This window comes from Plectropomus leopardus, chromosome 2 (genome assembly GCF_026936395.1).
Source record: "Plectropomus leopardus strain MGB_pleo_1.0 chromosome 2, ASM2693639v1, whole genome shotgun sequence".
Lineage (NCBI taxonomy): Eukaryota > Metazoa > Chordata > Actinopteri > Perciformes > Serranidae > Plectropomus > Plectropomus leopardus.
In genome coordinates, this window is record NC_142177.1 from 7,082,189 (window position 1) to 7,109,320 (window position 27,132).

At 38.9% G+C, this 27,132-nt stretch overlaps 1 long non-coding RNA gene across 1 annotated transcript in view; it reads left to right on the plus strand.

Annotated features, from left to right (window-relative positions):
* The window catches only part of LOC148190139 (uncharacterized), a 64,568-nt gene extending 37,714 nt beyond the window's left edge, over positions 1-26,854 (plus strand). The window contains exon 2 of the long non-coding RNA XR_015777724.1: positions 25,377-26,854. This is a non-coding gene — a long non-coding RNA (uncharacterized LOC148190139). The remainder of the gene's footprint in view (positions 1-25,376) is intronic.
* The last annotated feature ends 278 nt before the right edge of the window (positions 26,855-27,132 follow it).

A 27,132-nucleotide genomic window follows, 5' to 3' on the forward strand; every position in this document is an offset into this window, starting at 1 on the left:
TTGTTTTTCATGTTTTCATGCATGAAAAGCCCCGAAATGAACACTAAAAGCTAAGACTTAGACAGCATTTTGATTCTGTCTTTCTTTTTAGTCACTCTAACTGTGATCACCATAAGCAGTTTTTCACTCCATTTTTTGGGGTATTTTTATATTTCATATTTGAAATATTACCATATCATATCTTCCAAAATACAAAATGGCACATTCATATGCTGTAAGCTGCTCCTCAGTATATTTTATAGTCACCCCAAGAGAATCTCATAATGCAGCAATATACCAGTTATAGCCTCTTACAGTATTCAAAAATGTCTCAAACTGTATTCAATCATATTCCCTTATGCCCACGACCCCTGGGTGCACTTGGGAAACTTATGGGGTCTCCCTTTTCACCAGGATCATGCTTGGAGAGACACATGGAGGGCAGATTCGCCTCTGGCATGCTCACAGCATCAGCCAAGAATCTGCTCATTACTCTTCCCATACAACAAGTAGTGTGGCTCGGATTAGATCTGCAGGCCTGGACAACAATCTTGGCCCACAGAGGGGCCAGATAGCCTTCTGATCTATGCACATGAATTTACAGTGAAAGCCGGAATAGTGAAACAGCTCTGCAATTTCAACTGGATGCCAGGGAAATGAGCATTGGGCAGCACACACTGGTTTCCTGCATTTGCTGCAGAGCTGTCTTCCTTTTCACATTAAACATGAGGAGATGGAGGGAAGAGACAATAGAGACAATGGAATGACACATCTAGCTCTATAAGCACTTGACAGAAAATGAAACCGCAAACCATACCTACTTACACCACACTGCTGTGTCATTATTCTATTGAAATATACCAACGATAAAAGATTTGTGAGATCAAAACAAATTCCAGCGCTACTCTGCAAGTCACAGATTAGTAAGAGCAGAATTAGAATTGCGTACGAGGGAGGACAGAATCATCAGCGTAAAAGATGATTCAAAAGAGGAATTGTGTAAGTACATTTGAGCCAAAAAGAAGAATTCTCAGGCTGGAAACAATCCAAGCTGCTCGTGGTGGATCCATCTGACTCCTCCAAACGTAAACTCAAGATGACAGCAAAGCTTCACCCTTTGACTTCTACTTAAAAAATAAAATTTGGGACAGTGACATTTTCAAACCACCAGATGGAGACAAAAAATCTAAAAACATCAATACTAATTACATAAAACAAATATTTTTAACAGAGTAAATCATTACAACTATTGTAAAAAAAAAAAAAAACTACGCATAAGGATCATTTTCACTTTTGAACGTTGCTCTCAGAAATCCGATAAGGCTTATTTAGGCGATAGTAAGGGGGGTCAGTAAGATCAAAAGAATTAGTTTTAACTTGAGTCCACAAAAACTGAAATAGTGGGTTGAATATCAGGGCCTCAAGACATATAATATGTAAATTGCTTATTGCTTTAAATAGTCATATGGTCAGTTGCTCAATTGAAAAGTGCAGGGTATTCAAAAGCTGACTTTTCACAATTCAAGATTTTAAATGGTCCGATATCAATTCATAAAATCCAAAAATTGATCTTTTGATGTAACTGTCTTCTCTGCCATGGCTGTATGGTACAGCCAGTAGCGGCCTGCAGTCTGAACCCAATTAGTCTCACGTGGTCAGCATTTTGCGCGGCATTTCATGGAACGAGATATCATAAGAGGTTGTTGCTAGGTGAGGTGGACATTGTTGAACAACATGGCGAGAGCAAGCACACAGAAGGCACCACCAACAAGCTTAAAAGCAGACGTCTGGATGCATTTTGGATTTCAAATACCCCAGGAAAGCGATGAGTTGGACAAAAGCAAAGCCATATGCAAGATATGCCAGGTGAAATACTGTGAAAAAACCATAAATCTCCGCAACCATTTAACGAGACATCGCCCAGAAACATCTACAAAGACGGAGCTGAAACAAACCCACCTGGAGAAGGCATTTGCGTGTCAGTTACCAGCAAACTCTCCACGTGCTTAGAAAATAGTCGAGGCTGTTGCAACGTTCATATGCAAGGATATACGACCATACAGCGTTGTCTAAAACGACGGTTTCCAAAGCCTCATGACATGCAAACAGCTAAGTGAAGTGACAATCCCAAACATGTATGCAGGTATTAAACAGAGCATCCCAACTTCACTTCAGTCAGCAGAGAGTCGCCCTGACTTGTGACTGTTGGACATCGAGAGCAATGGATTCGTACCTGACAGTTACTGCTCACTACATAGACAATGACTGGACCCTCTTGTCTCATGTCCTACAAACCAGGGCGGTTGAAATCAGCCAGACGGAGAGTAATCTATGTGAAATGTTGTCCGCGGCGTTGTCCAAGCACAGAGGTACCTTTGTGTACCTGGTGCCAGTGTCCCATCCAAGAGAGTATTTTTTTATCATCACTGCAAAAAGGAGCTGCCTCGCTCCGCAACATGTAGATCAGCTCATTTTCTTGCAGAAAAATCTGACAGTCTCCAATAGGGATGGTAACAATTAAGCGATGATCGATTAATTGGTCGTTAAGAATTTGCTCGAGCACGTGAAATTTAATCGAGTAAAAACAATATGTAGTCCCCTGTTACATTTGAGCTCTCAGTAGAATGGTGTATTTCAAAGCATGGTCCAGTGACTCGCATTCCACACCAGAGGGCGCAATGTCACTATTTTTTTGACAGGGCGTTCATTTTGAGTTCAGGAAGAAGAGCGTTGACGTGACATTTGAAAATAAAGCAGGCACGGTGAAGCATTGTCTGGGACCATTTCAATCGAAAAGAGGAAAATGTCATCTGCAAACACTGCGAATCTGTGTTCAAATACAACACGGCGACAACAACGATGCTTTACCACATGATTAATATTCATTCAAGCGCGCTGGCCGGATCCTCCACATCGTCTCAACAGCAGCAGTCCACCATCACCTCAGTGTTAGCACAGAAGAGCTGCAGCACACAGCGAGCGGAAAAAATAACCTAGTCAATCTGCACGGGTATAGAGAAAGACGTGATGCCGATCAGCATGGTGGACGGTCAGGAATTTCGGGAAATGATGCATCTGCTTGAACCAGCATACAGTATGCCATCCCGAGGCACAATCACTTCGTGCATCGAGAGCAGGCACATGGAGGCTAAGTCTGAGTTGCTAGCTAAGCTAGCCAGCACCGCTAGCAAGGTTACATTGACAACAGACAGCTGGACTGCCCTAACAACGGAAAACTACGTTACCATCGCCTGCCACTACATTAACGAGCATCTGCCAGTCGCCGGTGAGGTGTGGCTCATTAGAAGCTTGCCAGGCCGGCATACAGCAGACCGTCTTGCTTAAAAGTTAAAGGAGGCTGTGGAGGAGTGGGGGCTTGGGGACAAAGTTTTGGCATGTGTGCACGACAACGTGAGGAACATCATCGCAGCAAACGACCCCATAAGAGTGACCTGGAACTCAGTGGCTTGCTTTGCGCACACGCTTCAGCTTTCCATAAACGATGGATTCACGCTTGTTGTGACCAATCAATCAATGAAAAGTTAATATTAACGATGCTTGATTAATGAGAGTGTTTACAATTTGCAACCCTAGTCTCAAACAAGTAAGGAAACAGATTGATGAAGGGCCTTTAGTTTCATGGACCTCTACAGTTTGAGATTAATGTTCAGAGATTTAGAAGATTTTTTCATTAATATGCCATTCAGTTAGGTCCCTCTTCAAATACTCCTAATAACTTCTATTTTTGAGTGATATTTGTTTCTTGTAGTGTTTTTGAATACATGTCTCTGAATGAATGCAGAGATGACAGAAACCAGACAGAGAATGAGAATGAGAATGCCTTAAAAGCAAGATAAAATCTTACCACAAATTTTATCTTTTTTCAGTATTTCATTGAATGCTTATAGTGTACACTTAAAAAGATTTTTCGAATATGTTTCCAAAAACCTGACTTATTGCACTATTTCAGTTTCTTAACTTTTATTAATGAATTAATATATGTTTGTTTCTGGCTTGGTTGTTTTTCTTCTGATACAGTTGATGTGTTTATCACAACCACTACTATATTGCACAAAAGCTTTGTAAGACAGTTACAGGCAGCAAAGTGGAAGTCCTCAGTTTACGAACTGTTTGTAGCCACCTTATTTGCATTGTTTGCCCGTGATTTGATTTAATTTAAATCATTTTATATAAGTTGGTCAGGTCATGTTTAATAAAAGTACATGATTAATGAAACGGCTTTCGGGTCAATTCTTAATGTAAACAATATTTTTTATAATAATGCACCAGGTCCTTGCGAAATTTACAACATTAGTTCTGGTAGAATTTCTTTTATATCCATGAAAATTTGGTATTTTAACTGAAATATCCCTGACTGAATGGATATCAAATCCAATCGTGAATCAAATTAAATTGGGGCCTAGTAAATCGAACCGAATCGATTTGGAAAATCTGAATCAATACCCAGCCCTAATCCAGACCATCTACCACCAACAGATTTACACTGAGTTACATTGCCTTACCATACACACAATCGTAGTGTGATTTTATTCTCTGCACACATTACTCCACGACTATTAGGCAAACAACTATTTGCTATTTACATAGCAAATAGTTGTTTGCTGCTGTTTTAATGCTGTGGGTGCCATAAACAGCACCTTAAGTATTCGGAAGCTAATCCAGCTGGAGAGAGAGCAGAAACATGATCAAGACACTCAAATCTGGCTCCGCTCTCAGGAATCCATTCCTGTGCGCTCTCAAAGGTTGACTTACAGACTGGTAGCACTCAGAATTTGTTTTGTGACATCTTAAAGCTTTTGTCCTCAATATGTTTCCATATTATTCATGTCTTTAAAAAAAAAAAAAGATTAGCATGGTGCCATTCCATTGCATCTGTCATAATGCACACAAATCAGAAGTGAATCTGCCTGAATAATCATTTGTTCTTCAGATAAGAGTTTTATTATCAGTCACAGCCCATGCAGCATACATACTCCAGACTTGACACAACTCCTGAAAAATTAAACATCTGTGAATCTTTTTTTTCCAAATCTCTTTCCCTGACATGTTCATGACGGTTACATGCTGTGTTGTGTTATCAGGGAAGATTTATTTTAGCATTTGAATATGACTGCTTCAATAGGCATATTTGAATAAAAATGCCTACTTGGAATGATTCACAAGCACGACACAAAACTCATTTTTCAGTGGGATTTTCAAATATCACACCCACACAAAACTCCAAATAAACATTTCAGAGCCTCCACACTTCTGATCAAATGTTGGTATCTCAATGCAGTGTGGTCGGTGTTACCGCCGCTTTTATCGCAAGATGTTTCTGTGATATAAATCACAGGCTGCTGTGGTGCTGTTGCCATATTTAAGTGATACAAATCACAGCCCACTCAAAGTGGGTCACAGTATAAATACGGGACTTCCTGCATTAAGCAACAAGTCATAGAAACAGCTGCTGATCGAGAAACTTGAATTTCTTACAGAATTTATACATTTTACATGCATTTTATGCTTTGAAAAGATAATTAATGAGTTTGTAAGTTTTATACGCTGCAGAGACAAAAGCAGCTGGTTGGAGGAATGCACTTTTACTCCACGGTGGTACATGCTCGTGTGTGTGCAGGCTAGTCCACAGTTTTCCTAACAGGAAAAGGAATGGTTCTAGCTTTGGTGCCTAGGTGCTTTTTTTCATGCAGGTGAAGAGACAGAACTTTATTGATGCACCTGTAACTTGGTCATGTGCACCACTCAGGAAATTGCCTCTGTCTCATTTATCTTTTTCTCTCAGTCAGTCTCTCTTTCCCCTGCAGTACAGCGCCGTAATTGTAGTGTGAAGTTTTTTTCTGGCAGTTTTGAGGTGTGACTGACCTGGCAGGCTGATCCTTCCACATTAGGTCCCTGTTGTGGATAGGTATCATTACTCCTACTGGTTCAGCCTCTTAGAAATTAACTTTATACACAATGAATGTGGCACAGCAAATCTGTAATAATAAGGAAGTGTATTAACCTAAATGTGAAGTCTCAAGATGTTTACCCATAAAATGTTGTCTGGCAACAAATTTCATTTGTTTTCCTCTAGGGATGCATGATATTGGATTTTTTTAATTTTTATTGTTATTTTTTGCCGATATCCGATATGCCAATATACTGTATAACAACTCATTTTGCCAATATAGATATATGCACTTTTTTCCCCACGTAATTTTAGTGATCATCAAGTCTCTTCTGTTGTGGAATTCACATCATATTATTCATCCACTTATTATGATGACTCACCAACAGATGAAGACCTAAATGTATTCAATGTATGTAAGATTCATTCATTGTTCAAAATAAGGAAAAAAAGGATAAAAAAAACTTAAAATTAGGGTAGATGTTTGGACACTCTGTCACTAAAAATAAAAGATAAAAAAGGTTTTTCATATCGGCAGAAATCAGCATGTTGATCGATAGCGATATTTCATTTTTTTAAAGTTCATCTGCCTGAGCGATGGCGTACCGATACTGTTGTGCATCTCTTTTTTCCACTAAAACACCTACTTTTAATAAAATATCTGCTTGCAAATGATTAAACATTTTTCTGGTTATGTTTAGGCACTTGCAGCACTTGGGAAAAGATTGTGGTCTTGATGCAACAAGACACGATGCAGTTACTTCAAGAATGACCATGGTTCTTTCCTTAACCTTAAAGAAATGATATGCAGGATTTTCCTAAAAAACAATGTATAGACTCGTACAGAAGAAATCCCTCTCAGTCATCACTCACTCTCACAGTGTGGTGGTGTATTTATCTGAAGGGACTCTGCCCTTTGCTTGTTATTTCTTATTTTCTTCATATTGTCTGTGTTTAGGACATTTATGTGTATGTTCCCCCACAGTTCTCTGTGATGTTGGGGCTTTATATAAAGGTAGAGAGCAGGTGCCAGACTGTCAGGAGCAGGCATCCAAGAGACATAGCACTGAAAAAAACAGTATGTCTAGTGAGGCTAAATGCCAAATGAGAATGAATCTGTTGTTTGCTTTTACTTTAACTTTTGCTGGCGAGTGCATTTTCAAACAGTATGTGACAAACCTGCATAGTATACCTCTATCATAAGTCCTTATTTTACCTAAACTAAATCACACACAAGACATGGGATGCAAACCCCAGACTTTGCTTCTAAGTCTAAAACAGTGTTTCCATTGGAGTTTTTCAAATCATCTCATGCGAGTGTAAAAACTCTCTTGCAATAAATGGTAGTTTTTTTTTGTTTGTTTTTTTTGTGTTTTTTTCAAAATTGACGTGCTTTCATTAAGCATATTTTGCATGTGCAATTTCAGTTTGCACAATTTGAGGGTTAATGGACACCCGCCTATTGTCAGCATTATGTATGATCAGCTCATGCTGGTCTTAAGCAAGCACCTCAGCTCTCCATTTTTTTTCTCCTCATTCTTGCTCTCTATGGTCCCAGGCTTAAAATCAAAAGACTATGGTTCATCGAATGAATACATGTTTTTAACCTCCTCCATGTCTCAAAACTTTATGTTTCAAAAAGAGTCCAGGTGTCAATATTCAGCCCGTTCTCTTTCCCAGGGCGTCAAAAACTGCATTTTGGTCAATGGCCGTCGGCATCAGATTCCAACGCCCAAGGCATCCTTAAGCATATGTATGAGAGGTACCAGGCTTTCAACTAAACCTAACCGCAGCAATGGCTTTATATAAAGAAGTCTGTGTGGGAGGACATGAGGGAGGGGTGCTGGATACTCATTAACATTTACATAAGTGAAGTTACATAACAAACGTGGTCATTTTAACCCAAATCATGATCTTCTTTCTTAATCTAACCAAGTCGTTTTCTTGCCTTAACCTTAAGTACTTTTGGTTGCGAAGAGATTGCATGAAACATGAAAAGGTCCTATGTAACGAGCAGAATTCATACACCATCCCTGAGTGTCCAAAACGGACCCTAGAGGGGTATTTAAAACATCATAGTTGCATGAGGCATGGGGCACCTGACAAAGGTATTGTATTGGATGAGTTTCAAGTGAGAACATAATGAAATATTTTGAAAATGTAGTTTCTATTTTATTTCCCTTCACATTAATTATGTTAAAGGTATTAACATATGTCTACTTAGGAGAGGTAAAACTACCATTATAAATGTATTTAAAAGAGAAAGAGTAGTGTTACTGCACATTACCCAACTCCAATTTAAACATCTTGGGTCTTAATTTCCAAATGTTTGGCCTTCATCCCTATTGATAAATATTTCATTTTGATGAGATCCAAATAATTCAGAGGGCCTTTAAAGTGTATATGAAATTTGGAGGCCATTTCAACTCCCCTAGAAGAACTCCTTTCTTTTGATTAATTCAGTGGAATTCTTTTGAGTTGGCTCATGTGCAGAGCACCTGTCTGTCAACCTTGCAGGCACAAGGCCCAAGGCTTCCAGGCTGTGAATGGGACTCACCTCGACACTGGTTCTTTTCTAACATGACTGACACCTTGGAGACACGTGCAGCACTGTGCGTCTCATCTTCGCTGTTAGTCAGACGAACAGCTGCAGGTGGTCTCGACTGGTACCTACAGAAAGTGGTGGCTTTGAAATCACTCTGCTTCAGTTTGACATGAAGGATACATTTTGTCTGTAGAAGAAAAGCAGATAAGAAAATGGCTAACTCACATCACAATCTTCAAGACATGGACACAAATTGCAAAAGTGCTGTTGCAGTGAGGAGACAATGGAAATTTAGCTTTGCAAATTTCATTCAGATACGTACTTAAAAAAAATAAATAAATAAAAAAGTGTTCCAAAAGAATGTGTATGCCGGTGGTCTTTACATTTCACCTTTAATACCTCTCAATATTAATGCACCAATTTATCAGCCACACATTGGTATTGCCCAATATTCAATTTGTTGACTGCTAATTTTGCGCAGGCTAAAAAGCAGGGTTTAAGACTAATGATGTCCTGTTGTCCCGGGGACAGTAGAAAACTTGTTTGAGATGAAGAGAGTTCTTCTCAGAGACAACATTGATCCGAAGGATACAGTAAATCATTACTGACATATCAGAGAAAGCACCCTATTTTTCGGCAGGAGGAGAGCCAGTTACTATGATCTGTTAGCAGCCAGTGGTCGAAACTAACTGCTACCCAAGGTTGAAATGAGTTTAGGGCTGGGGTGACGTTATTGACGTAATCGATTACGTAAATATGTAACGCGTCACACCGTTTCACACAGCATGCGTAATGAGCAGCACCAAGCATGTTTTTCTGTTTTGGGCGCTCGTATCAAGTTAGAGCATGCACACTGCCATCTGACTGTATCTCTGTGGACAAAATGCCATCAGTTGCTGATACAATGCATTTTATTTTGAAACATTTGCAGTATGGGGTTGTCAGCTGTGCAGGAGCTTGTATACCTTCATGAATGAGTGGAATATGTGCTTTTATGAAAATACAGCACTCGTTTCAGCAGGCAGCGGTATGCCTTAAGGCCCAGTTAAGGCTGGACTATTTTGATGCAGAAAGAATGTACTAGTTCTAATTAGTTATGTTAGAGAAAAGTTATAGTGTTATTCAAATTACACTAATTTTACTGTAAGATGTTTTGTTGGACTGCTAGGTTTGAGGTTTGTCACTGTAACAAAGGGTAACTATTTTGTTACATTGTTTAATTTATTTCCTGTTGGATTGCTAAATGTAGATGCACTACATTCCTTTTACTTGAATGGAACAAGCTCATGCATTAATTTTATTTTGTAGGGACTTTATATCAGACTGTAAAACACAGATTACCAGTTAAGACTGGGCTATTTTTTGTTGGGGAATAATGCCCTGCAGTGTATGACAAGTTTTAAAATGTTATTTTTGGTAAATTTGTTGTTATATTAATCACGTGTTAAAAAAAAAAAATAGTTAGATCAATTTTAAAAAATGGATAAATTAATCAATTAATAAAAAAAAAATTCGATAGATTAATTGATAAAAAAAATATTTGTTAGGTGCAGCCCTAATTGAGTTACATTAAAATGCATTCAAGCTCTCTTTGGTAAAAATTAGTATTGGGCAAAAATGAAGCATAAGGTTCTCATGATTTGGGACTTTCCTGCTCCTCAAATTACGTCGTTAGGGGACTCGTTATGAACTGACGCCGCCCATCTGTGTATCATCCAGCTGCAAACAGGTGCAGCTGGCTGTCTGGCCAACTGGCATCATATATCATTATCATCATGTATCATACCGCCACGAAATGTCCTGAACAGTCACGCTGTAAACTGATGCTGCCTGTCTATGAATCATACTGCAGTGACAGGTGCTGTCCAAATGAGCGGCAGCATATCATATCACCTTGAAATGTTCTGTCAGCTCGTATTACAAGACTGATGCCAGCGTAACATACTGCCGCAAAAGGTGGCTTTTGGCGTTGATGTTGGACACCAATATCACTTTCATTGCAGCAGTATTTGAGCAATTTGGAATCAGATCGGGCTGAATTTGTATTGTAAAAAGGCATTCAGGGCAGATTTTTAAAAATGTCATTCATGTGATAAATATCATTTTACAGATTGTTTATTGAGTGTGTAAGATTGAATATGTACTCACTTAAAGGTAATGTAGTATAATCAAGATTTTTTTTTCCATGGCACAAAAAAGGGGAAAAATAACAGCAAATACACAACTAAAAGTACTGGTATCAGCCAGATTGTTATTTTAAACATTTAGTATCACCGCATAGCTCCCTCTCACTTTGTTACACATTTTTTTTCTGCATGCAGTAAGCAAATTTTCCTCTTTAAAATTTAATTTTAAATAAGAAAAACAAAAGCAATCTGCGAGAAAGCTTTTTGTCCCCCTATGCTTTGAAAGCCATTAAGCGCTGCAACCAAAAGCTCTCCTGAACAATTGCCCATGGGGAATAACAACACTTTAAACAGGAAAAAAAAGCTGAAAAGTAGCCAGTATGTTTGCTTGGTTATAAATAGCCTTTTCACCACAACAGAAGACCAGTGGAAAATTACACCTGAATGCAAACTCTCACTGTTCCTTTTTCCCCCGACGTCATACAATAGAGCCATTCAGAGAGTGATAACCTGCTACTAAACAGAATGTATTGTGAAGGCTGTTTCCTAGAGAAGGAAAAAAACCCTTCTTGAAACATTTCAATCAATTCTTTACCCTCAGTAATGATTTAGCTGAAATAAATAATGAGAGGTGGGAATTGGAGCTCTCTATTGCAATTAGTCATTTCAATTCTAAATATAATTTGGCTTAGTTGAAATGCCATGGCTTTGATTTCACAGTGTTTGTCTCCAAAGGTCAATCTAAAGGTTCTTCACTTCTTTTCTCTCCTCCTCGCTTCTCTTCCTTTCTTTCTGCTCCCAGATTTTTTAAAAAATCTTTTTTTTATAATTTCAAGTAACACATACCCTGAGAAAGGCCAAATATTTCTGGGGATCCTGGCACTCTATTTGCAGCAATATCTTTAAGGCAGCCCACACAGGACAACTCTGTGTTGGTTGGGTAGAACTGGCATACAAAAATTCCCATATGGCATAGAGGGGACATGACAGAGGCAGAGAGCTGACAGGTTATATAGTAATGATGAATGCCAGAGGGACTCTCAGTGTGGGATTGCATATAATTCAAAACAGGATTTCAAATTGTAGCAAAATCGGATTTTGGCTCCTACCTGAATAAAAAAAAAATAAATAAAAAAAAAAGCTTTTCATCCATTTCAAGCTACGATAGCAACAACAAAAGCTGACAAATACAAACTTTATTCCACAGTAACATCAGCATCTAAAAGAAAGTACAGCCTTTGGAGAAATGAGTCTTGTCCTTGCGAAAGTTCACTATGAATTATTTGTGGTCTAACTTAACCTAAGCAATTCTGAAAAGCGTTCCTTCTCAGAAACAAGCTCACAATGAGACCCTTAGAGTTTCTCTCCTGCTATTGTAGCGCCATCAGAGCAGCTCTGGGGATTACATGGTTTTGCAGTCTCAAATGGTTGCTCTGAGAAACAATTATCTGATTGCTACTTGAGGCTAAGGGATAAAAGGGTGTTCAATCTCCACAGAGGGCTATTGTAAAGCAATACCAGGAGCAAACTTCCCGACGCAGAAGTGATGCCCATTAAAAATCTGTTGTATTGTCACTGAATATAACTGATAAGTACTATGAGAATGGCTAGTAATTTTCTTATAAATAGCTAATAGATGCCGGATGCTTGCTTCAGAAAGTGGCTATAGGGAGGTCAATAGAAGAAAACTCTAAATCCTTTTTCAAAGTACACAGACAGAGATTTTTCCTCTCCCTAACCTTTTAACATCCAAATATTTGTATATATATATATAGAGAGAGAAATTATTGTTCCAATTAAAGACATTAAAGGCACAGTTCACCCCAAACTCAAAAATATATTTTCCATCATACTTAGTGTTACAGTGCTTTTTTTCAGTCTAGATTGTGTTGGTGTGAGTTGCAGACTGTTGAAGGTGTCCGCCGTAGAGATGTCTGCCTTAATTCTCTCCAGTATAATTGGACTAGATAGCACTCGACTAGGGGTGCTCAAAGCCAAAAAATCATTTGAAAAACTCAACAGCAATGTCATGCTTTTCACAAAATCATGACCCGGTTCACAAGATAATCAACAGACCTTGTTGTGGGCAGTTTCAAGCAGGCCCCCAAGAAGTGCACAGGGCTTTAAGGCCAAATTTTCTAGTGGCCAAACAGTGGAATTACAAATTTCGAGTCTGTCACGTATTGGGCCCAAAAGGCTTCCCATTGACTGACATTGGAAAAGACACATCTGTAAATCAGTGGATAGATTTTTTTGAGCATCACAACTCTGCGAAATGTCCTGTTTCACATTAAGGATTTAATCTGTTTGGTCTGACAACATTTGGAAAGTCTAGAAGAGCCACAACATTCAATCTTTATCCCCATTCAACATAGTTCTAGGTGCAAAACTAGAAGTAGCTGGCTTGGCCAGTGGAAGTCTCTAGTGCTTGAGTGGGGCGGCTGTGGCTGAGAGGTGCGTTCATTAATCGCAAAATCGATAGTTCAATCCCTGGCTCCTCCAGCCCGCAGGTATCCTTGGGCGAGATACTGAATCAAATTAGGATTTATACAAACATGACAAAATAAAAACCAAGGACTTTCAAGTACTTTTTCAAACATTATTTTTCATTTTCAAAAATGTAATTCTGAGAAACAAAATGTTTTTTTTCTAATAGAATTTTTAAAAAGTCCTTCACAAAACAGTTCTAATCCAGAAGAAGTTTGAGAGTGAGAGCTTCAACGTAACCATAGAAACTCCAAATGAACAATTGAACTCTGTGCGTGTTGTCCTTCAACCTGCCCAACATTTACCGACTGGCAGACAGAATTGTCAACTTGTAACAAAAAAGTCTGCATGGTGAAGTAAGGAAAATCATCTTTAAAACGGAACCATCTGTAGCACCTGGAAACGATGCCAGCTGGAACTTAAGTTTCAATTTAAATTTTTGGCAGAGCAATGACATCAGTGCACCTGATCAGAGAGGAAATAAATCACAGTGAAAAGTGGGCTCATTAAGATATGTCATGTCAAGTTTAACCTGCGAATATAGAGCTGTTGGTTTTGCAAGGAGTTTAAGAGTGTAACAAAGTAAAAAGAAGCAGTGCTGTGGGCAGGGCATAATAAATGCAAGGACGAAAGGAGGGGGATAAAGCACCACAATTGAGATGGTTCGGCATGAGAATTAAAAAAAAAATGTTTATCAATCCCTAATCCTGTGCAATTCAATTATAATGAGTTGAACAAAATTTAGGTCAAAATAAGAAAGTATTATATGGTTAATTTAAATTGTAAGGACTTTTTAAGCTTCTTGTTCAAAAAGGTGCTATTTGTTTTAGGTATTTCAGTATTTTTTTTCTCAAAAATGCGAACCTTGTCATATATATAATTTATCTATATATTTTTTTGGCACCACCTTTCAGCACCACAAGCCGAGTGCCATCTAGCTCTTTTATATTGGAGAGAAGGCAGGCATCTATCCAACACTCCACACCAACTCACACCAACATTTTCTAGATGGATGCATAGCACTATAGATAAGAGGGGAAATGTGTATTTTTGATTCTGGGGTGATCTGTTGCTTTAAAAGTAGGCCTTTAATGAGGATAAGGGGCTGTATTCATAACAGATCCTCCCTTACCTCTAAGAGTCCTTAGTAGCTGTTGTTATTGCTGAGAGTAAGGAACAAAGAAATATAGCAGGAAGCCAACAAAAGAGGAGAGATTGACACCGTTGCTATGGACAACACAATGTCTCATGGATGAACTTCATCACTATGGGCACAATGATTGTTGCATGACAGATTTACAAGATAGAGTTATTAATATATCATGTATGATTTATTACAAGTTGAACGGTATTGATGGACGGATGGCAGGATGGGTGCTTAGGTGAGTAGAAAATAACATAAAAATAATTAAGGTACTGAGTAAACTGCATCACACATTCCATACAGCACATAAGAAGAAGTAAACGCTAACTGTAAAGTAGATTGTATCTGGCATCAAACACCATCAGCATATGATATTTTTTTCCAGCTGACAATATCATCAGACCTTGATATACTTATTCTACATGTAGCATCCATTTTACTTGATAATCCTATACAGGTACAGTTGGTGATAATTTAATATGCACTTGCTATGAGAGCTATGAGTTCTCAATCAAATTGGGATCTGAAGAGTGCATTTTTGGACGGCTGAAGCTGGGATCATGAGCACTGCAAATAGTAGTTTTATGTTGTCTAATCAGCGTAGAGTTGTGCAAACCACTATCTCCGGTGTTATCGGATTGGTTCAATATGTTGGTGGATCGACTGAATCCTTTTTAAAATATATTGCATTGTTCCGAAACACTTGTTGGACGAGGCACATGTGGGCCAAGCAGAACTACAGTATTTGCAAACGTCAGAGGAGAGTTGGATGTTGTAAACGTGTGAAGAATCTTAAAATGTTGTACCGAGATGATGAATGTGTATAGGAATCAGCAAATGTGAGAATCTGTAAATTGCAGGGCGTTTTGGTGTCTTAAAAAAGTCATGTTATCTCCCTTTGAAGAACTCCCTTCTTTTGTCTAATTCAGTGGAATTCTTTCGAGTTGGCTCATGTGCAGAGCTCCTGTCTGTCAACGTTGCAGGCACAGAGCCCAAGGCTTCCGGGCTGGTAATGGGACTCACCTCGACTGTGGTTCTTTGCTAACATGACTGACACCTTAAGTCTGGTGATGTCATCAGGATCATCGGGGATCAGGGTATCTCGACTTCAGCTTGGAGAGTACAGATTTGGAACAAACTGCCTGTGTTACAAGCTGGGGTTGTGGAATTTTAAAGACGTGGGTGTTAACTAGTCAGAGAGGGTCTAATAAAAGTTGATACCGGGTACTATTATGGGAAATGTAATCCAATGGTTTTGGTACTTATTAACAATAATTATAATAATAATAATAAATTTTATTTATAAAGCACTTTTCATACTGATGGATGTAGCTCAAAGTGCTTCACAATAAAAAATGCAAAACAGACAAAAAAAACCCAAAATTGGACAACCAAAAGATGGGCTGTGATGAACAAAATATAAAAGTTAAGGTAAACATACAGAGAAAAGTCAAAATGAAAGAATTGATGTAAAATAGTAATTACAAGAATAACATCATCAAAAGCCAGCTTTTCAAATGTTATTGAAAAATGGTCACAGAGCCTGCTTCTCTTAAGCTTTTTGAGGCTATTTCATAGTTTCGGAGCAAAGTTAACAAAAGCTGTGCTGCCTGCTTTCTTGTGTGTATAATTCTGCATATTTAAAAACCCAGCAGCAGAAGATCTCAGAGCTTGTGAGGGATTTTAGAAAGAAAGGGGGTCGATCCCAAACCATTAAGATCTTTGAAAACAAGCAAAAGAATCTATTCTAAAATATACTGGAAGCTGGGGGAGTGTAGTTATAATCGGGGTAATATAATAATATAATATGCTCCCTCTGCCTTGTTTTGGTAAGTCTAGCAGCTCAATTCTGGATACGTTTAGGTTTCTCAATTGACTGTTTTGGAAGTAAAAAAAATTTTTAGCAATTTGAAATAAAAACATGATTACCTTTTTCAGCATCTTTATAGGATTGGAACGGGTATACTGTTGCAATGTTTCTGAAGTGGAAAAAAGCTGTTTTGGTCACCTTATTTATCTGTGAAGTATCAAAATCAGTCAGTTTTAAAAAACATATCTAGGCTCTTTAAATTACAGTTTAAGCAAAAACGAACAAAAAATGTGAAAATTTGCAGATTTTCAAACAGTTCTGTGTCACCACTGTATGTGCTGGCAGTGTGTGAAGATAAATGATGTTTGGCTCAACCTCCCTATGTGCTGCAGCACCTGGAGCTTTCTACTCATCTGTTTTGAGGGGTTCTGCCGAATGACAAAACCCTCACCGGTGGGCAGATGAGCGGGGAGCTATGGGTTAGCAGCACAGAGGGAGTGTTAGAATTGTTCATTTGCTTTGCTCCTTCATATTGTAATGTTTATATAATGTACGGCTGTACGCGACTCAGAATTATGCTAGTCAAATCTGATTTGGCCATTTGATAGGAATATTTGACGACTTGTTTTTACTCATAGGAAGTTTTAAAGTATGAACGGGTCAAGCGAGACATTCAGTGTGACAGCAGTATTCATGTAAACAAGCTAACAGTGGTTATGGTGGATCAGATGTGCGCAACAGCATGTTTTGCCAACTCTAGATTTTAAGCAAAAGCCAGAGACCGTGCAGGCTGCAGTAAGTTACATTAGGTGTTTTAACTTGTGATTTAACGTGGGGAGAAGTGCTGATGCTATACGTTCTGTTTGTGTCAGTTGTGTAGGGGCAGGGTTAAGATAAGGGTTGCTCCAATGCTCCATCCTGAAATCCAGAACACAAAAATTATTTAAAAAAAAAAAATCTGTCTCTACAATGCAGTACTATATAGTTTCCAGTCTTTTCAATGGCATTTTCTAACATGTTTAATGTGTTTAGAGATAAATCTCTAATTTTACTCTACCCAGACTTTAAAATAAAGCATGTAGCGGCTCTGGCTGACAATGGATGCTGTTTCATTTTGGCAATTGCCTTTACATGTGTTGTTGCAGGTTGTTGTATTAAAATTTAATCAACGTTCAATGTTTTGCTGGGAAATGTGGCTAAAGGTTCCCATGTGATTAGCACTTTGGCAGACAGCTGATGCAAATGTGCAAAATTGAGTCCTCAATGTGCCAATGAACTGAGGCGGGATGCAAAAAGATATGAACACAGAGCCAGACTTATTGACTTCACATTGCTGTCCTCCGCAGCCTTCTGTCCAAAAAACAGATAAGGTCTCACTCATTACGGTAAGACATGACAGCTGATAAGATACTTTATTTATTTCATCGGCTGTTTTGTTATCCGATCACTTTCAAGTCTCGAGGTACTGTAATGCTATCCTCAGTGACTGGCAAGGCGCATGCTGCAAATACATGCAAAAATAAATCAGAAAAAATACATAGCACACAGCAAATGCTAAAATTTAGCACTAGGGACAGTGTAGTGATTATGTGTGTGAATGTGCCATCTGGGACAACAGTGTGTAGTGTAGGAGGTGCTGTGATCTGGTCTTGAGTCATCTCATCTCAGGCAATTCACCATTTGCCTGCTTGCTACCTGCTATTCAGTTTCCTATAATCATTTTTAATTAGGATCATTTTTGGAGCCATACAATTGTTTGTGTATAAACAAAAAAAATCAATTGCAACAGTTCAGGGCTTCCAAAAGTGTATGCCTTGAAAACAGTTTGATACCCCGGCATGAGAGAGTACAAATAGCAATTACCAGGCTCACTGATTTGTGACAGACTTTAACAAGATATAGGACGGAAAAGGACAGATCCAGCACTATTGTGATTTGAGTCTTCGCAGAGGCCAAGCAACATGAAATAAAAAAAAAAAAAGACGGACAGTTCACCCTGTCAATACACAGTTCGAGTTATACACAAAAAAGGAGTGAGTTTTACATAATCCTGAATGAATTTCTTTGTTTTATCCTGCTGCTGTCACTTGTAGTTATGCTGATATGTGTAATGAGGAAGCAACCAAACACTATCACCTTAGCCTATAATTAATTAATGACTATCCTGTAATTAATTAACATCTAAATTTTAATTCATTGCCCCCCCTCTCCCATTTTATAGTCACATTAATCATAGCAGTCAGTGTACCAATCACTCTCCTGGCAGTGTTAATTGTTAAGCAGTAATGAAGCTACAGTGGTCTTGTGAGAATAGCAGTGAGTTGTGATTGATTAACAGTTAAAGGATCATTGATTTACTGGTCTCTGGGTGCTGAATAAGCACCGTCGACTGTCAGACGGCACCAGGATGTCCCGGGTCCAGCTCTGAGCCCCTCAGCACAGAGCTAGTGTCCTACTAAAATTCAGACTCCTCCTAGATATTAGAATGGGATTTGGTAGACATATATTACTGCCATGATGTCTTCTCACAATGGAGGTGGTGTTTGTTTTTTGTTCAAATCACAGTCTTATTGTTCACTTTACACTGGGTTTCATGCTGCTATAAATCTCTATTTTTGAATGGTGCTATAGTACTCAAAACCTGAATAGACCTTAAGAAAGTAAAATAAAAGAAAGACAATGAAAATAAAAAGTGTTTGTCAGAAATTGTCACATATTTACAAAAGAGACATCAAAGTGTGCTACAACACAGATAAACCTTATCACCACACGGAAAACCATACTTTTTAAAACACATTTATTTCAATAATAATGTTTCTTAACGTCCAATGCCTACATTTGCAAAAATATTTCTACAATATCTGCATATGACATCTGCAGTACCGTAAGCAACCAAAACTAGACCCAGGAGGCCGTAAAGCTTTCAGAAACAGAGAAAAATGGTAACCTGTGAGTCCAATAGCAGATATCTTCAAAGTTTAGAGGGGGTTGCTATGTTTTTCACTTTTCCAAAGCTAAAAACGCAAGAGGAGAGTTAGTATGGAAGGCCTCAGTCCCAGCTGAATCCATCAGAGATGAACACTCCAAACTCATTTTTTTTCTTTTAAATGCGTGTGTCCCTTTGTATCATTCTGTGTCGTCTCTCTAGATTCAGAGGTTTTTGCGCGATCTGTGAAAGCAGCCTGGCAGAGCTCTGCATTAGTTCTGTTTTTTCCTCAGCAGCCGTTTGTGACTACAAGATGGATAATTGATCTTTCGCTCCGTTCAAAGCTGTTCAGATCAAATCGATGCATGAGACGAGCAGCAGCTGCGAGTGCATGTAAACTTTTAGACCCAGCAGAATGAGCGGTTCAGTTGACATTCTGCTGCTCCGTCTGAGCCCAGAGTACGGGCTACGCTCTGGAGTGTGGAGTAATGAATAACCAACCCAACATATATTTCAACAGTGCTCCTAATAAGTAATTCAGCCCAAAACATTGAAAATATTTTGTGGAGGCAGATGTTATAAACGTGGCCGAAGCCTCAAAGAACTGAATGAATAGGAAACCCTGCTGTTGTTGTGGTTTCTGTGTTTTCTTCAGTTGAATTTTTCAAGACATGGGGTGCTTGACGCATGCTTTGGGACTGGTTAACTTTTTGTCGATTTTAATGTCCTCTTCATTCACAATATTCCATCGACAAATTATACTGGGAATATAACTGTGACATGCATATCGAAGTCCTTTCTGTCTACTTCTCTCTCATATTTCAGAGCTAGTAGCCAAGAAAATATCGCTATCATTCCTTTGGAATAACCCGCACTGATAATTGTTGAAAATGTCATATTGACATGCCAGGTGTGAAAGCTTGACAGGCTTGACAGCAGTAACCAAGGAGGTGGGACTTTAAGGGTCACTTGTATTTGTTATATGGACATAAAGTTTGCTTCATTCTCACCACTCTCATGATTGTCATTTCCAGTGATCAAAAAAATGGTTAAACCCAATTTATTGCTCAGGACTGCCAGTCAGCGCCTATTTGCTAACTGAAAATGTGACAAATTAGGTTACAGTGTGGTTTAGGTAAGGCCATTAGAATACTTGATTGAGGTTAGTAGAACAATTGTGTGCTAAAAATCAATAAAATGTGAATTTTCTTTTCAATTGCTACAAGGACACACTTCGTCCTTCATTGGGCTCTGGAGATGGCCTTATTTATAAATCAAACCGTATGGAATCGTCCAATATGAATGAGAATAAATTCTCTGACTGATCACAGAAATTCCAGAAGCAGCAACAGATTGTGATAATGTAAACCAATCTAACCATATTATTGCTTGTGATCAGCTTCATTGGCTTAAGAACAAGTCGTTTTAGCCTTATTTGCAGTGCTGCAGTGTTGTGCCTCTTTCTTGGAGCAAATGCCAGGATGGTGGGCGGTGGGGGATTGAAATTTTTAAACTCCACTGGGAGTTAAAAAGTTTGATCTAAAGCAGGAGGTACAATTTTAAAACCAAAAATCTGTCCTGACAAAGTGGTCATTTAGTCACTGGGATTGATCTGTCCTGCAGAGTCAACTCTGAAACAAATACTGGTTTGTGCAGTAAAGCAACAGAAATGTAATTAACAGTTTGAAATGAAAGCTTCGACTGTCACCTCCAAATGAGTTTAATTTGATTTTGAAGCGTTAATAGGGCACCAAAACAGCCTTTTTTTGGGAGGATGTTTTGTTGTTAACTACATGGCACTGTGAATCTTCAGAATTATGGTAAGTAGGCCACAGCGTGCCAAGACATGGGTGAAGAAAAGCTAATTAACAAAATCATAAATGTCCAGAGGTAACACAGTGCGGCTCAGTGGTTTGCAGTGTTGCCTCCCAGCATAAAAGGCCCGGGCTCAACTCCCAGCCTCGTGGTCTTTACTGTGTGTGTTACTGAAGTTTCTACTGATTTCACCCAGGGCATGCTGGGAGAGACTCCAGCCTCATAAAACCCCAAAGAGGAATATGAAAATGGCTGGTAATAGCTGTGTGCAATATACTGCATATTGATGCTATACATAGCTAACAGCAAGTCTGACGAGAAAATATGATACAGTTACAGAAGTCATTGTGATAGGGAAAAAGTCCCAGTGCATCATACTGGAAGCATCAAATAACATGTCAATAACTGCACTGGATGCATTTATATACATGGTCTCACACACACACACACACACACACACACACACACACACACACACACACTCACTTTTAAGAGATTTAAATGAGTATTTAGGTCTTTTTTTGCAAAATGAAGTCTATTTTCGAGTTCATATGAAAATGTGTTTGCAAGATGTTGTTTGTTGACTATAAGTCTCTCTGGGTTACCATTCGTTTGACAGAAGAAGCCCCCTCATACTCAGCCCTATGGCAAACTGTCAGGCGAACACACCACAGTATCAATCAATATCATATTTCACTTTGAGACATAAAGTGTTTTGTTGTACACTGCCATGCATTGCTTCTGTGGAGCCCTTTGTATAATACATCAACCTTCCCTGGCAGCAGAAACCGAGAGCAAAACCAACAAAATAAATACTTTACCTGTTATGTGACAGTATGCAATGAATCAAATTCTCCTACGTGCCCAAAGGAGAATAAGTCAGGAGAGAATTATGACCGTGCAGCCACAAGGTGGGGGAAGTGGAAGGTACTGTGGACTGCTGGGTAACAATATTTCTCATCTGGCATTACAGTTAGTGGCCACATGAGCCGGGGAACTAGCCAAACCTCCAAGCACAACAACTTAGTTTTTCCTTGAACGTTAACCTCTGTGCATGTGAAAACCTAATTAATGAAGAAGATAGATCTTTCTTAAAGCAGACAACTGCTCAGTGTTATCAAGTATCCTGTTAATTCATGTGAGGACCTTGAAACCGACCATTTTTCTAAGCCCTGCTCACCCTTGTTAGTGTGGCTATACGTGGCAAGCTTTCCATTCTTGCACAGCATCAGTGCAGTTTACAACCATAATTGAGGGCAGAGTTACCACAAAAGCAGGCTTCTGATTTTAAACTGTCGATTTTCCCATCTGAATTTACAACTGTTGCCAGCAGATGTTAGTATTGGATAAGGGAAAATGTAGGATCAGATTGTTGTTGCGGCGTAACCTTGTTTGGCTGCCAAGATCACTTCTTTGTTTTGTGATGTTATCAGCTCTAACATGACGAGACGAAAAGTTTTCAGGAAAGGATATAGGCTAGGTTGGGCTCAATGTGCAATTCGGATATTTTTACCCAGATCTGATCTTTGTGTGAGACATGGGCATTTGGTGAAAAAAATGAATGACATAGCAGTGGAAGTGTTAATATCCAAGTGGTCTGCATATTTCTCTGCAGCGTGAAAATATTGTAGGATTCATTAGTTGCTCTACTTCCGTCGTGTTTCTGACTGTGTGTGTGTGACAGTGTGTTTTAGTAGTAAAACAGTAGTCATAACATTTGCCTGCTCAACACTAGTGTTGCAGTGTTTCCCACGGATTGCCAGTGTATGTGTGGCAGTAGCAGACAGCAGGGACTGGGGGGGCATCGGAGCATCCAATGTTTTTTGCGGGTTCACAGCTGATCAGATCAATGGATGAGAGAAAATATTTGCAGATTTTTGTGAGTGAAAGAGAGTTTTAGGCTCAGCAGAATGAATGGTTTAGTTTCACTTTTTAATGTGCCTGATGCTCTGCTGCTCCTCTCTGCTGCTACTGCGCTATCAATAACCCAACGGGGTATATATTTTAATACCGCTCCTAATTAAAAGTCCAGCTCCATCAAGACTATCGCGGGACAAATTAGACTATGGCGGCCTGCCATGCTCTTGGTTATTAATGGGAAACACTGCTAGCCACAGGTGTTGCCAAACTACCAGGACTAAAATCTTAAAGGTCTAGTGTGTGGGACTTATTGCCATCCTGTGTTGAGTTTTTAGATTGCAACTAACTAACATGTGCTGAGTGTGTTGAAGAACTTCATGGCCAATGCAAAAGCATGACTGGCCTTATCTGGAATCAGTGTTTGGTTCGCCACTGTAACAACCTGGGGGACTCCATGAGAAAGGGGTCGCTCTGTATGTACCAATAGATATGAACAGCTCATTCTAAGATAACAAAAACACAATGATTGCTAGTTTCAGGTGTTCATACACACTATAAAAACATAGTTAATAATATATTCCATCTCTGCCAATATATCCCCCTAAATCCTGCACACTGGACTCACCCAAACATTTGGTTTCACTTACTGCCCTGGTTAGACCTCTGTGAGGGCATGGACAGACCTGACTTGACTCTTTGCTGTTTTCTGTATGTGGCTGTGATGTCTTACTTTGCCATGTGTGCCACATGTTTCTATAGTTGGTTCTGTAGTCTGTGTTTGTAGCACACTACATATTGCTTCATATGTATGGTCAAATTTGGGGAGATGTTTTCTGTATTTGATTGCTTTTAAGTTACAGTGCATTGAGACATAAAGGCCACCAGTTTTTTGTCATTTATCTTGTTCAGTTGCTGTTTGGAATGGAACCAGGAATATGGGACCATTTACACGTTTATCATTCATAATTAGGACATGATTTTTCAAGACCCTTCAAAGCACCTTCAAATTTGAACCTACGCAAAGTCAAATAACTTAAACCATCTGTGTGGGTGTCTAATGCCTTTAATCTAAAGTCTTTGTAAGGCAGCATGACTTGTGTAGACTAGAAATGAAGCTCAGTGAAAGTTCATTCATTGTCTCTTTGTCTCTTACAATTTAATAAGCTGACTTTGGGGGTTCACTCTTTCACTAAATAAACCAGATTTTGCAACAATTGCTGTGAGCCAATCTTATCATTCAAACTCTTCTCCTCTCTGCTGCTAAGAGTTGCTAAGAGTTGGGTATCGTTTGAGTTTTTTTCCAATACTGGTGCTGAAACAATACTTTTGATAAGGAACCTGTGCCTACAAGGTACCTGAACTGATATTTTAAAAATAAAGCACCATAAGATGGCTTTTTTATTGCAAAGGCAAATTTTAGCTTGTAATTGAACAATATATGAAGCCTAACTCTTAACCATTTTAAGTATACTTAAACATATAAATATGGATAAATACAAGACACTTACCTTACCCTACATACCTTCTTAGTTTGCTAACCCAAGTAGAATAATTGAACAATAGGCAACAATTACAATACTAACTGCAAAATAATGTTTTGTGTTGGGATAAATTATAGTCTTCCTAACTCAGGAGAGATTCAGCAGCCAGACATTTCTTTATTATATAATCACGAGTGGCGGAGATTGTCACTGCAATGGGAATATCTGGTCCGTTTTAATAGTCCACCTTAAGTGAGCCTTCAGGGTCCAGTGGGAGGCCAGCTTAGCCTTCTAACTTAGGGGGCTAACTTCCTTTAATCACCACGTGGAAAGTAAGACACAAGAACTTGTACTGGGTCTTGAGGAGTTACAGCATTATTCAAGGACAAATAACCTAAACTGTTCTCACATTGAACGTTTAACATCATACTCTGCTTTGGTTGCTGCAGCCTCATAGTCACCACCACCATTTTGGGCTGTCCCAGACGAAAGATGACCAATGTGAAAGAAACATGGCTATATCTTTGGTCATAGTTTTACCACGGTGGTTCTACGTCGCACAATGAGAGAGGTTCAAGGATGGCTGTTGTCACGGTTGAATGATCAAAGATGGCCTGCAATAAAATTGTGACTGCCTAAAATTTGGGATGATTGTCTCACTGTGTGACTGCTATGATGACCTACATCTACTAACGAACCAATAGAAATGCAGATTGAAATGACACGATGCAGTCAGTCAACATTCAGTGCAACATTGCTAAATGCTAGTAGATGCTGGTACTTACCTCAAGATCGAATTGCAAAATTGGCATGCCAAGTTGGCCTCTTTACCCCAGCCACGACCATGTCCACATTCACCTCCTCTTCTTTTTCAGACTTCTTCTGATACACATAAATGCCATTATAGCAAGATACAGCTAGATTTGTTGGCTTACATTTTTTTCTTAACACTGCAGCGGTGTAGACAGATGATGCATGCTGACATTTTGTTTATGCGTATTGATCTCAATGGACGGACATTGTAACCCGTGATGCAGGAGGCATTGTCATTGTAACGTCTGCATGCATCAGACTTGATGTCATACTCAGGTTTGTTGGATCCATATAGCACAGCGTAGCTTGCAATAAACTTATAAGATTGCTAAAATCTCACAGTCTGTAGGATGCTTTATGCTTCGGTCCAGTAGGCACTGGTTGTATAGGAACCACTGCCGGTACCCAGCACTTCTGCTGCTGCCAGTTGACATTTCTTTGTGGAATTGATGCAACCCTTCTCCAATCCCATTCGCTTGCAGTTCTCATCACATCCAGCACCCAAGGTTCCCTCCATCATCAGAAGCCCCGCTCCACATGACAGCCATCCACATCTTTAGGCATGACCCTTCATTCCCTTACTACCACCAGGGTCTAGACTCACTGGGGCATATTCCTTTACAGCTCATGGCATCTCCATAGCATGAAAACATTATGACGTGGCCATGAGGTCTAATCACCTTCACATTTCAAAACTTCATTGCGCACCATGTTAGGTAATTTATTTCATTTTTAAAGGAAGTCTGATGTTAAATATCAAGGACTGGCTTTCACATGTTGGCCAGATGCATTGCATTTTAGTCTTGTCTTTAAAATGTATATATAATGTATTTTCTTTTTTTCACGTCACCATCTCCAGTAGTGGGTGGTCATTGATTGAGGTGAAATCTGTATGCTGCGATCTGTGTATGATGATGACCTGCTGCTTACAGTCACACCCTATATCAAACTGTCACAGGGTTAAACACAGGTGCAGTACCACATAACTACATAGCATGATTGCGCCTATGACATGAGATTAACTGCTGCTTCCATGATCAGAGTATTTGTTCTTGATGAGTCAACGAGAATCAGTGTAATGGAAAATGTATGCATTTGCCTAAAGAAAAAGCACTCGCGTATCAATAAGGCTACAAAGAACATTGTGTGAACACGTGTGAGGAGCTGTAAGCACGTAGATTTTGTTTCACACAAATCTCAACAATCACACTTTCGCAAGTTTCACCGCAGCCTCTCAACCCTTAGAAAACTTGTGAAGTTCGCGCGCAAGCGTGGCACTGAATGTGGGACAAAACATATTCACATCCAGATGCCCAAATGATTTGTGCAGATTCGAAGTCCATCGGGGTCAGACGTGGTTAGTTACAAAAACACCTTAAATCAACATATAGTTGTGCCCTTAGATGAATAATGCACGGAATGTGGCATGATAAGCGTTTATGGCTTAAACTCTTCATAAAATGTTTTACTAATACGATCTTCATTGTGCTTATGTCATGTCAAGTTAATTCACTTTCTCAATCATCAAGGTCAGACTCTGAGGTGCTATTCATTTCAGTAATTAAAGTGCATTACAGATGCCCTCAAAGGCAAGATGGGTCTGTGTATGAATTCTTTTACTTTATACAACTTATATTAAGCTAGTCAAATATTTGTGTGAATAGGTGTTCATCATTTGGTGTTTAATCTCATCTACTAATGTGATTTTTTTCTCTCTTTTTACTTTGTTGTCAAGGCTTGTGTCTGTATAGTGCTTAAATGCCATAACACTGTTGACTTACAAAGATTCCAGAATCAAATTAATACAGCATTTTGTTTTTTTTGTTTGTCCATGTTTTACCTCCAAATGCAAAGAAATGTATGAATGCAAGTGTTGATAGAAGTTAAAGGATAAGGCCAGTATTATATTGCTTTCATTAATGTCAACAAATCCCATTAAAAGACCAAATTTCAAAACTCACTACCCTGTCCTTCATTCTCTTTGGATCCCATCTTCAGAAAGGGCTCATACCTGAATCATTACTGTAGTTTTTAACAAGTGTTACTTCAGCAGGAGTACTTTGTGGATTTCTTTGGAACTATTTCCTGTTGTGGATTAATGCACATTTGATGCTCTAGTGAGTATTTACATACTCGTGGTATATGAAATCTCTATAGACAGATACCTGTTTATATGTAAATTCTGTACACGCATGCCTCAGATGCCAAAATATGGTTTCCATTTGAAGCGCGAGTAGT